Genomic DNA, 13,285 nt, shown 5'->3' on the forward strand with positions numbered 1-13,285 from the left:
GGGGGTGTAAGTGCAAAAATGGAGTCTTTCCCCCCCAAAAAAAGCCTGCATCAAATGAAGGAAATGGTAAAGCTGGCATGCAAAACTCTTCCTAGAATTTTGAAGGAAAACGTAACCACTTTAAATTCTTTAATCGCAATACTTAAGCAGCCAGCCATCTTTTAGGAAGTGTTTGTTCCTTTATCGTAAGTGGAGCCTTACAATGCAAGCCTACATGTCTGCTCAGGAGTCCCACTGTATTCAATAGAGCTTACTCTCAGGTAACTGGGTAACGACTGTGCAGCCTTACACTGCAATCCTAAGCATTTTTACTCAGAACTAAGTCTTACCGAGTTCAAAAGGATTTGCTCTCTGGTATCTTCCTGATCATTTTCAAAGTTTCCATTATTATTATTATTACTACTACTGTACTACTACTACCCACCTTTTTCCCTGACAGGGACTCAAGGCAGCTTGCAAATATATTTTTATTTCATTTCATTTATCCATTGAAGGTGTTGTGCATGATCCCTTCTCTCACACATTTTTTTTTTTTTACAACAACCCTGTGAGGTAGGTTAGGTGGAGAGGTAATTGGCTCAAGGTGACAGATGTATATGTATATGACGTATATATGTGTGGTGAGATCTCACACAGTAGAAGCTTCCTGATGTAGAATAGAATGTCCCTATTTTCACTGGTGCAGGAGGCAGTGGAAGACAGGAGTGCCTGGCGTGCTCTGGTCCATGGGGTCCCGTAGAGTCTGACACGACTAAACAACAAGAATTTTCATTGGAGAAATGTGGGTTTGCAAGGTTGGCTTTTGTTCTTTCTCATCCATCGATACTGGGAAGTGCTCTGATCTGCTCAATCAGATATGCTGTCGGGACAGAATTCCAATATTTTTGAGGACCCAAGCAGTTGGGTTTGAAGTTGCTTGTATCCATTGACCTTAAAACTTGCAGGGGCTTTCCAGATCATCATCTGACTCGGGGAGACAAATTCTGAGTTCCTGCTGAAAGACAACACCAGGATTCCTGCCTGTATAGAAAACCCTGTGGTATCTTTCCAGCAAAGGGAGCTGGCTTCAAGGTCCATGTTCCAGTCACTTCGTAAGTGAGAACTTGCACCACACCACGGATGTCTGCTGTTAGGGATCCAACACATTCCCAAAGCAACGTAGCTCAGCAACTTATCTGCTTCCCTTCAACCTTGTGACCTAAAAGAAACGAGTGACGCATTTTTATGACTACATGGAAACCAGATCTTGAGTTGATGGCGAACAGGTCACTGACGCTGCGTTATTCTTGCATGCTTATTTAGAGAAGTACGTTGAGCTCAGTCGGGCTTACTTCTTGCAAGCATGCTTAGGATTGCATAAGATCAGTGTGCTGAGACAGTAAAACTAAATCTGGTTAAACCAATCACTAGGAAACTGAAAATGTGAAGCATCTCATACATCTCCTCTCCAGCCACATTTAGAACACCGTCTACAGTTCAGATCTCTCCCATCTGAAAAGGGGTATCATAGAGCTTGGAATACTAACGAAAAAGCCAGCTGTAAAGTGGAAGAGAGCATATTGGAAAAACCAAAAGCCTCCACCCAGGTATTTAGAGACTTGATGAGAGTTCTAATTTGTTATTTTATTTTATTTTATTTATTTTTCCCTTTATCACCGAATCTGATAATTTTAAGAAGGAAAGTGTTCGAAACATTATTTTAACTTTTTGAAAGTCTCAAAATGTTGTTAATTCTTCTTACTGATAATCTCATAGTTTTATCATCATTATTATTATTTTGTAAACCTCTTTAAGGATCCCCCCCCCCTTTTTTGTGATCAAGCAATGTGTTATAAGAAAAATACTTGCTCCCTTTCCCTTGTGGGGTATCTATAACACGGTGTATGAATTTCATTAAATAAACAAATAAGCTGGGTCTTTTTACTTTAGAACAACAACAAAGAGGAGGATTGAGGTTATCCAAAGGTGGTGGCAGCATACCCCACTCTGAAATGCCCTATTTTGGGGATTTTCCATTTCCTGCACTGTGTTATCCAGTTTGCAGCAGGTTTTCTAAGCTTCAGTTTTCAGTTAAATGAAATCCTTACAGTAGCCAAGTTATGAAGTGTGTGTTCTTTCTCTACCAAGCTTAGAATTGGCTGGGCAGCTGTGCCTTTTCACAACTGTTTGACAAGCAGAAATTCTGCAGGTGAGGTTACTTTGCAGATGTAATTCTGAGAAAAACTATCCCTGGTGATTTTCTGTTTGTCAAATAACTATCAGGGACATCTAGCCTGGCCAATTAAAACAAGCTGGCAACTCAAAAGCTCACCAGAGAGAGGGAAAGGAAATCCACATGTCATTCCTGGGAGCCATCAGATAATTGAACCTGGGCTGCAGTATTTGCATATCCTCCAAGTTTTGGGCAACCAATGTGGGCTGCTTGAAAAATTCTCACTATTATTCAGATAGTAGCAACTCATGACAGAACAGCAGCAAACTAATTCCTTGGAAAAATACTGCTCAGGTTTCCTTTTTGTAAAGAATACATAGCCTGGGGAAATCTGAGACTAGTATCAAAGATCCTTTACATAGACTATATATCACCCTCACTCTACCCTTAAATTCTGCAGAATTTATATTCTGCAGAATTCTGCAGAAAAGGAATAAAAGCAGTTTTATTACATGTGAGGAGAGGGCAAAGATAACTTTCTAATCTCATTGCTTTTTATAGCTGCCTGGGAGTTTAGAAGAAGTCACAGATTGTGGAAACCAGGCCTATTCAACACAACTCCCTTACAGGAGGGGTTATCACACTCAGTTTACAGAACAAGGCTGTTTATGCAATGGGGGGGGGGGGAGCACAGCAAAAATCTCTCCCATCTCAAAAGATCAAGCTGCCTCTCTGTTTCCTGGAACAGCTTTGTAAAGTGAAAAATAAAATCACTGGTGGCAGTACGTATAATAATCAGTAGCTTATTATATGATTCTAGTTTGTTTATTAGTGACACAAAACATCATAGCTCATGCAAGTTCAAGCGAGGACTTCCTGGGATTGGACACAGCGCTGTATTTTTTTAACCTTATAAGAAGATGTTTTGTGTCCCCAGCTCATAGAGCTTTCTAAATATGGTGGCATTTCTAATAAGAGGTAACAAAACATTGTTCTGAGATTATCTGCAGTGGCGTGGAATTTCACCATAGTACTAAAACAAAGCATGCTGGATATTGTGTGTGTGTGTTGAGTGTGTTAATTTAATATGAGCTCCTGACACCAGCAGGAGCAAACATTCCTGCAAAGTATATAAGTTTTAAAGTTTAGAAGCAGGGAGGATAGGAGAGATCACAACCTGCCTATAGCACCCAGTAAATGCCAGCAACAGAAACTGTCCAGGAAGGTTAATGGGTTTAATTGGGCAATATAGCCAGAAAGAAACAGAAAATGCAACAGGTTTCATGAAGAAAAATCAATTTCTGTAGTGCAGGGAAATGATCCCGACATTACCACGCTGACATCTCACATGTTAAAAGGCAACAGATGCCAGCTGTCAAGCTGCAGTGTCACTCAAGAAGGCCAAAATAAAATTGCAAGGACAGTTACATACCCCGATAGGCCTTGGGTGTTAGAACTGCTTGCTCATTACTGTAGATTGAGCTCATTCAGCTATAATCTTCTATACAACTTCCATATATAGGGATGATTTATATACCACCCTTTGTGCAACCCCCAGGGTGGTTTACAACAAGACAGACAGAGCTTGGATGGCCACCTGTCATGGATGCTTTAGTTGATATTCCTGCATTCCAGGGGGTTGGACTAGATGACCCTCAGGTCCCTTCCAACTCTAAGATTCTATTATTCTAAGCCCACAGTTTGTGCAGGGGTTACATTCCATGGATCGTGCCTAAAGTCAAAATCTTGTGTAGTCAACACACATTGGGTTTAATGATGGATGGGATTGCCCAAGTTATTTTTTTTCCAGAACTCCACCCACTTTCTGCCCCCTTTAAAAAAAAATATATTGTTTTGCCATGCATATAAAGCGTGTGATTTGTGGGCTTACTGTATATAAAGATGCATAAAATCTATAAAAACACAACCCATTAAAAACACATAACAAATCACTGACCGAATAACAATTGCGGTGTCTACTTTATTTTTATTTGTGTGTGTATGTGTGTGTGTGTGTGTGTGCGTGTGAATTATATTATCCACATCAACTCCATCCACAGGCAAGACAGAAAATGGAAGCGACAACAGTCACTTCCATACAACCTGTTTACCGGTCATGCATCCTGATTTGTTGGCAGAAAGTGTGTGAGGTGGTTTCGTTTGTGGGTGAGGTTGTGTGGTGTTGTATCGAAGATCAAACAACTGTTATCCCACACTTTCCCATTCCTTTCCTTACTTGGAAAACCCTTATAGGGCGGGGGGGGAAGTGGGTTTGTTGTGCAGGAGCACCAAATCAATAAAACTGTGCTGATACACATTTGCTGATATGAGATTAAGTCCCACCCGAAAATAGCCACCATTTCCCTATGAAGGCCTGTCGGCATTTCCTTGCGGTTATCGGAGCAGACTTGTGGTTAACACGTCGCTTGGGTAAAAGAGGCTTGGAGCAGCTGTCCTGATGATCTGCTCACATATGATTTATATGGAAGGTGTGTCTGTGACATTACCCTACAAGCCACGTACGAGCAGGCAGGGGAAATGTCTCGCTGTGTCCTCACTGCCAGGGTCACATGTCTGTTTACTTAGATTGGCATTTGGTGACTTGGCTTGCTTGATAGTATTCACAGCTGATGTTTCGCTTTTCTAGGATCTGGTTGCTCCAAAAGGAAAGAGTGCTAAATCATTTCAAGAATTAAAATAAACAGCTGATAAGCTGGTAAACAAATTGAAAATTGAAACCCTTCAAAGTCTCGCATTTGTGTTTTCTGTTACCTTCAAGGGTAGTTCACGTTAAGCTAACACCTAAGTCCATATATATATATATATATATATATATATATATATATATGGCAAGAGTTTGCTCTGCTCCTGAAATTACATGGTTCATATAAACGGACCTGAAAAATGAAAAGCATTTTCATAGACATTTTTATCATGCCATCAAGTTTTCTCTGTTTATTACTGATGTGTGGTTCTTCTTACACTTTTAAGAGTTTGACGGAGGTTCCCACTAACTTCCACTTATATGTTAGATCAAGCACAAAAAGAGGTGTGGCTTAGTAAAAAGGTGAGAGAGAGAATGAAATCAACTTGAAATAAAAGCATGCAACTACGAGGAGAAAGCAAGCTGGTGTGGGGGCAGCAGGCCTTAAGGTATAATAGTGAAATTCATTACTCATGATCAGGACTCAGTTCTATGCTAAAACTGAATGCCAACCAAACCTCCACACCTGTGTTTGTTAAGCAGGAGGAGAAAATGCCTATGCCGTGACAGGTGGGATGGCCAAAGTCATTTCCCCCTTTTCCGCTCCCTTTAAAAAAATTGTTTTGCCACGTGCATAAGCTGAATGCACACAAGTGCATAAATTGGGGGCTTACTGTAGATAAAAATGCATAAAAACAGCACAATCTATTAGAAACACGTAACAAAAAATCACCAACTGAATAACAATTGCAGGGATGTTTAATGTTCAATGTAGGAGTGCATGTAGCAACTGTACACTGATAAGTAAGTGGCATGCAACCAACAGCTACTTCTGCTTTTAATTATACCTGCAGGCTTCAGAAATGGCATTTTCATATTGCATCTTGGGTCTGTTCAAACACTGTTGAAACGGGGGCCGTAAAGAAGCAGTTACATCATTGCAGGAGAGGAGAGGACAGAATGCCTTGCTGAATGACAGATGGTACTCCTGAGCCTGTTTTAGAGGGGGGGGGGTTATGTCATGTACTGCTCAGTCTAAAAGTCAGATCTGTGTGTTATCAGTTTGCAAGTTATATTTCGCCGTCTATGCAGGCTCAGGAATGTCTCATGCAAACAGCCAACCCCCCTATCAACTCTCAGGTTCTAGTATTGCAAAATACTAACAGGCACTAATGGAGAGAATTATTGGCTATAAAGCAAATAACAGTGTGTTCCATGCAGTGGCGTAGCGTGGGTTGTCAGCACCCGGGGCAAGGCAAGTAATTTGCGCCCCCTAACCCATGGATTTGCGCCCCCTAACCCGTGGATTTGCCCTAACCCCAGATGTTGCGCCCGGTGCGGCCGGCCCCCCCTGCACCCCCCACGCTACGCCACTGGTTCCATGCAATGCCTGAACATAAGAGGAGAGGGAGACTGGATGCCCTTGTAAACACAATTCTCAAGCTTTGGATACCCAAGGGACAAACAGAGGCCCCTTTTTCAGATCACAAGTTATCTAGACTTAGTGGGCCATTGGCACTGAATGTCCACCTATCAAGATTTAGGTGGGTTAAGCAAGGTTGTATGCAATCTCAATGTTGCCTTATAACTGGGGAAACTCATCTGTTGACCTCCTATTCAATTCCAGACCAGAGTTTCTAAAGTGTGTTACATGCTAACCAAGAGAGAAGCCCAATCACTGAGATGATATCAGGGACTGGCTGGACGAAGAGGAGTGGTGGAAGGCAGCAGCCAGGGAACCTCCAAGGGAAACCCTAGAGGACGAAGGCTCAGAGCCAGGGGATTGGTGGTGGGATACTGAGGAGAGGTCAAGGATTGGGTGAGGTCAAGGGGCTGGATGCTGAAGAGGCAACGGGGTGTGGTGAGCAGGAAGAGCCTGTGACAGGGAGCAGTTCAGACTCTGGGGCTGAAGCAGAGGAAGTGGGGTCAAAAGGCTGCTGGAGAATCCAGGGAGTCTGTCTCTCCTGATGTGCCAAGCTGTCTGTCCTGGTCTCCAAGAATGCACAGAATAATGGAGGGGGGGAGAACAGAGACCAGAGGTGTGCAGATGCAGTTTGAGACTGCTTGGGAAAAATCTGGGAGAGGAGGAGCCTTTGAAAGAGTGGAAGGCAGGGACCTTCAGTCCTGGCAACTGCTCCATAGGGCCAGAGCTGCTGGGAAGTGTTGCAGAGTTGCATGCCGTTTCCTTGAATGAAGGGTGAACTTCACTGACAATGGAGTCTTGCATATTTCGTGCTGACCTGTGTCCGACTCAAGCCCTGACTGATGAGCTTGCCAAATGAACACACTTTAAGGTTCGGGGATTGGAGAACCAAACACAGTATGTCAACTCTTACCTTGTGTCAGGGGAAACTAACATTTGGGGGGGGCTGAGGGCCATTCTTGTCCTATGGTTAACTCCCTCTGTGATACACATGTCAAAGTGGGTGTAATTTTTAATTTCTTTTAAAGGACAAATATGGGGGAGGTCTGGGAATATTCATCAACCACATTTTGGTATCACAGAAACTTAGCAGATTGCCCACAGGAGTGGTCAGTAGGGAAAAAAAGCATATTATTGAGAAAACTTATTTTAATAAACATATTTTGGGGGGCTACAGAAAACCTTTTGGCATCACAGTATTTTTTTAAAAAAATTTAGTCTAAAACAATTAGTTTTAATATAATTTTTAATGGACAAATGAGGGAGGAGGCTGGGGAACCAAATAAACCTTTTGGCATCACAGTGAGCTACCTAGAAATAAAATAAAATATTTGTTTGTTTGTTTATTAAAAATCTGATTTGCTAATTCCTCGGTCTGTTCTCTGAAATGATACAGTTGAAGAAGAACGGTATCATGTGCTATTTCCACCCTATCGGAATTTGGATAAAACCCATAAGACATTATCTAGTTAAAATTTCTCTGCCATTAGGTGTGGAATTATAGTCCAGGAGAGATGCCAAAGTCTGGACCCTGACTTATTTCACTTGAAGGGGAGGGCCTTGGACTTTGTAAGTGAAAACAATAATAATTTATGCACCTAGAAGTATTCTGAGGTATTCTAGAACATGTAGTGTCTGAAGGTCAGTTAACACCCTTATTGGAGCAACCTTTCTTTGAAGTTATATTGCAGGGCTTTAAAAGCCTGGTTTTCCTCCTTTAAAATGCTTTTTCCATTATTTCCTAAGTCCTTTGATTTTTCTTTTTAAAACCAAAGAACTTTAAATAGCAATTTATGTGACATAGTTTCCATCCACCATATCCTACAGTATATATACTTTTGAGTGAAATCTCTGATAGTTTTGGAACTGAATGACGTTTTATGGAAGTGAATCATAGAGCACACAAGTGGGAGACAAAACTGCACCTTTTGCCAAGAAAAACTGCCCAAATTATTTCTTTATTATGGTTTTTCGGTTCCTCGTAAGTAAAGGGAAACAAGGCAGTTAGTGTAATGAGCAGCAGATGTATTTACACGCAACTTGAAAAGCTTTCTGAAATATTTATGCTAAGCAAGTTTCCTGACATCCAGCTACATTGACTATAGGTGACGAAGAAAGTAGGCATATTGCATATATATGTATATTTGTGTGTTGTGGCACATCAGTGTGGACCATGGTCAGGAGAAATGGCAGCTCTGCAGATGCTGTTGAAATTTGCTCCTTGGGATTCTATCTGAGTTCTGCCACTGCTTATTTCATCAGTAAGAGGTGGGAGAAACAGAAGAGCTCAGTGAAGGTGGTCTAAAGGCAAGGAGATCAGAAGAGGTCCCAGCTGTCAATTTCTCCTTTTGGACAGCTTACCATTTTCTTTGGGTAGTTGGGCTACTGATCTCACACTGCTGTGCTTTGAGTCAAACAGCTAGAAAGGTCTTGGGTTCTTAAGGAGCTCTGGCTTTCACCCTCTCCTGGCTTCTTCTTGCCATTGTACCTTATTTTAAGTGATATAAACTGGCCACATGTATTCCAACTGGCTGTGACTGAAGTCACTGTGGACTTTTCATCATTGTCTGTTCTGGACAGGCAGCCTCAATTACCGCCTAGTTAAATTGCCTAAACTGGCTTCAATTCAATTGTTTTGGCATTGCCGCGCTTCAGCCTTAAGTAGAACAAAGAGTGCACACCAAGATGTACTTTAATGGAACAATAGCAGAATCCTGCTGACTTCAGTCATGCCGATTTCCCATTAAGAACAAATGTCATTCAAGCAACACCCTTGTCACTTTGCACTGGCCAGTCTGAAATTCAGGACAACCTATTTAGGGACAGTTTCTTCATGCATGCATGCTACTTCACAAGGGTATGCTCTTTATTTTGAGAAGAAAAAGTGAGGAAGCTGTAGCTGGCCCAGGTAGATTCAGAGTCCAGAACCCCAAAATGGGACTGAGCCAGCAGTTTCTCCCAAATATCTGCATTCAGCATTCAAGACAGCCAGGTTAAAGCTGTTCATGTCCACACACCTGCCATCTCCCTGTTTCCAAACCAATTAATTCTTTGCAGCCAAGCAGTCAAACAGGTTTGAAGGATCAGCTATTTAATCAACTTGATTTGCTCATATTAATCAGAGGATTCATCATGAATGGTTAAAGTTACCACGGCTTCTCCCACATTATTCATGATGAAACCAGCGAACTATTTCATTACATTATAGCTGTCATGATTATACTGAGCTAAATTAAAAAGGAGGGAAAATCCAAAGGACCCAAGGTGATCTTCACCTTAGCCCTGCATTGAACTTGCTCTGAGCCACCATGAGTAGTTTCAAAATGGTACACAGAAAGGTGAAATGTCTGGCTGTGGAGGAGAAAAGCCTACTTGTGCTTGCTTTGTTTCTCCTGGTTCTCTCCTAATGTCAGATGCATCTCCTAGTTCTATACCAAGGGTAGCCAATGTGATGCTCTGCAGATCTACAACTCCCATCATCCCAGACTATTGACCATGAAGGCTGGGGATACTGGGAGTCCAGCAGCTTTTGGAGGGGCATCACATTGCCGACCCCTGTCCAATTTATTTATTTACTTATTAAAATTTCTATAACAATTGATTGTAAAAAAAACAACCACACCCTCAAAGCAGTTTACAAAGAGAATAAAATAAAACAGCAAAAACAGTGATTTGAAACATTCAAAAAATGAAAATCAGAAATAAACTAAAAACAGATTAAAATATACATCAACCTTCTTCATGTCTGGGTAGGCTTGTCTAAACAATTTTACTGTATCCTGCTAAGATCATTACTGGTCTTTCTTTCTTTCTCTTTCTTTCTTTCTTTTGTTTATAAAATGCAAATCCAGTGAAAACTATGTTTAAAATAGGTTTTTAACGACCTTTCCTAGGACTTGCCGATCGAAAGGTCGGCGGTTCAAATCCCCGCGGCGGGGTGCGCTCCCGTTGCTCGGTCCCAGCGCCTGCCAACCTAGCAGTTCGAAAGCACCCCCGGGTGCAAGTAGATAAATAGGGACCGCTTACTGGCGGGAAGGTAAACGGCGTTTCCGTGTGCTGCGCTGGCTCGCCAGATGCAGCTTTGTCACGCTGGCCACGTGACCCGGAAGTGTCTCCGGACAGCGCTGGCCTCTGGCCTCTTAAGTGAGATGGGCGCACAACCCTAGAGTCGGACACGACTGGCCCGTACGGGCAGGGGTACCTTTACCTTTACCTTAAAAGTACAGCGAAGGAGCCTGCCTGATGTCAGAGAGTCCCAAAATTATAGGTGCTGCCACACTAAAAGATTGATTCCTGACCAATGCAGAATGTGTGTTATTTGGCATCTGTGGCAGTGCCAAGCCCTGCAGTTCAAGGACTGGGCATATACGGCATGGTGAAACTGAAATTGACTGGGATGCACCAGGTCACTTCTGGTCTAGTCAATTTTGCTGGTCTTGAAAGGGCAGAACATTCTAGTGAGGGAACATCTTCGCTTTAAAAGGTCAGTGTTATGCTTTTGCAGATAAGAGGCTATGTACGTAACCATTTCCATAATCAAACTAATTTCTTAAGCAAAACTTTTTAAAACGTTCTGGGCACAGATAAGAGGGCAGGCAATGCACTATTCAGCACCAGCGAAGGAAAGCATAGGCGCTATCCTGTAAGTGGAACCTGCAACTAAAAGGGGCAGTATTTTGCCCCAGAAATTCCTATTTTGCTGGGAAATAATTCCAGCTTTTTCCAGATACTGCTTGAAGCATTACAAACATCATGGCAGGGCAGAAAAATGAACACGTGTATCGTGGGCAACAATAGCATCATCTCCAAGCTTCTGAAAAGTGACTTTCTCTACATAGCAAGAGGGAATCTAAATATTCTGCTAGTGCGTTGTGTGGTGATGTTTCTTGGGAGCTTACTGACAGAAGCTATGTCATGTTTACTTGAACCAGTTTCCGCGGCTCCCCCTCTCTCATTTCTCCCTGAGTCATTCCACTCCTTACATATCTGCCTACTGCCAAGATACTGTAGTTGAATACAGCTGGTTATAGCTGTCCTCCAGATAGCACGCAGAACAGGGCTTCTGACAGCTTCTTAGTATTGCTGACGGGAAAGAAATGCAAAACATCAGCTTCCATAGTGTGTGTGTGTGTGTGTGTGTGTGTGTGTGTGCGCGCGCGCATGCATGCAACTATATATTTCTTGAGGAACATAACATACTCTCAAAACCTATGTCTGTTTTGTCCACAAAATAAGGTGCCCTGTTAAGTAAACTAAATCTTTTAGAGCTTTTCTTCAAGCATATACATAGAGACATTCCAGGACAAGCAGCAACACCCTTACCTAAAAAAGCAGGCAGATTGTACTACTGAGCACTTCAAGTAAGTGCAGAAGATGGGGACCTCAGCTTTCCTCCAGTGGAAGCCCAGATATTTTCACCTTTGATATGAATTCAGCATTGAATGAAGTTAGTTATTACACTGATAAATCTAAGAGACTTATATTCCACCCTTCTGCCTCCATGAGTGAACAACCTTCAACAAATGGAACTTGCCACAAGTTCTCCTGTTTCGGGTTCCAGTCAGCCAGCTTATTATTATTCCAGTCAGCCAGATTATTCAAGGAATTGCATAATCAAAGGAATATCTTAGCTTGCCTTCTGAAGAAGAGGGGGGAAAGAACCAAAGGGAAGAAATTCCATAACCACCACATATGAACTATCACAGAACTTATAGTTGGAAGGGACCACAAGGGTCATCTAGTCCGACCCCCTGCAACGCAGGACTCTTCTGCCCAACATGGGGCTCGAACCCCTGACCCTGAGATTAAGAGACTCCTGGCTCTAGCGGCTGAACTATCTCAACTGTCAATGCACCAAGCAAAGACCCTACAGCGGCTGTGGGCCTAGATGATAAGGTGGATGAAAAATCTATTAAAAATGGGTTCCCTCTGTAGAATATCTGGCATTTCTAGAATCCATGTGCATGAAATAAGCACGAGGAAAAGGGTAACCAAAATTATCAAGAACCTAGAGCACCTCACTTATGCAGGAAGGTAGCAATGTTTGGGGCTTTAATATACAAATTGTGCGGTAGATGTGATAGCAAAGGACGATACAATAAAGGTGTATACAATCATTCATGGTGTGGAGAAAATCATATAATAGTTTTGAGATTCAGAACCTCCAAAAGGAAGTCCTTTTTCACACAGTGCATAGCTGAACTATGGAACATGCTCTGGCAAGATGTGCTGGCTAGAAACTTTGATGGCTTTAAAGGGGTCAGACGAGTTTATAGAGGATAAGACTCTCAATGGCGACTATTCATGATGGCTATGGGAGACCTCCAGGCAGCCTGCCTCCGAGTGGCAGCTGCCGGAGAACAACAATGAGTGCGAGAGTTTCTCATAGGGGAAAGTTCCTCACTGGGCTTTGCTCCAACCTCCTGAGCATAATCAAAACACACTTGCAGCTCTCAAACCACAGCCTGGAGAAAACAGGAGCTGCCTCTCCCTGATTAACTCAACATTCTATAGGACTGGGGTTATAATCATTGCTCAAATTATCAGAGAATGTTGTCAGGGCATGCTATTTTTCACGTATCCTAGAAAAATGTGAAAATCAATACAATTGCTACAGGGGAGTGTCACACCTCCAGACAAACAGGGTCTCTCGTTTGATGTCTCTGACAACCTTCTGATTAAAACTTACAGTTTATGAATTTATTTATTCCGATCTTGAAGAGGAATGTTTTCCTTACTCTCATTTGGCCTCCATGGTGGCATATTAACCTACTGCATGTTCAAATTCCTTAAATACCGGTAAGTAAAGGGATGCACATTTTATAGACTTAATGAAAACAAATGGAGGGGAGAAGAAGCCACTTTAAAATGCTCTCGAGTCCATGGGTCTTAATAAAGTTTGGCATGAAATATTTCTCAAAAGTCCCCAGCATTTAATTGCAGCACGGTCTTAGTTGATTCTGTATCTAAACATACTTGATTTGATGCTACACCATACAAAGCATGC

Source organism: Podarcis muralis, chromosome 11 (assembly GCF_964188315.1).
Source record: "Podarcis muralis chromosome 11, rPodMur119.hap1.1, whole genome shotgun sequence".
Taxonomy (NCBI): Eukaryota; Metazoa; Chordata; class Lepidosauria; order Squamata; family Lacertidae; genus Podarcis; species Podarcis muralis.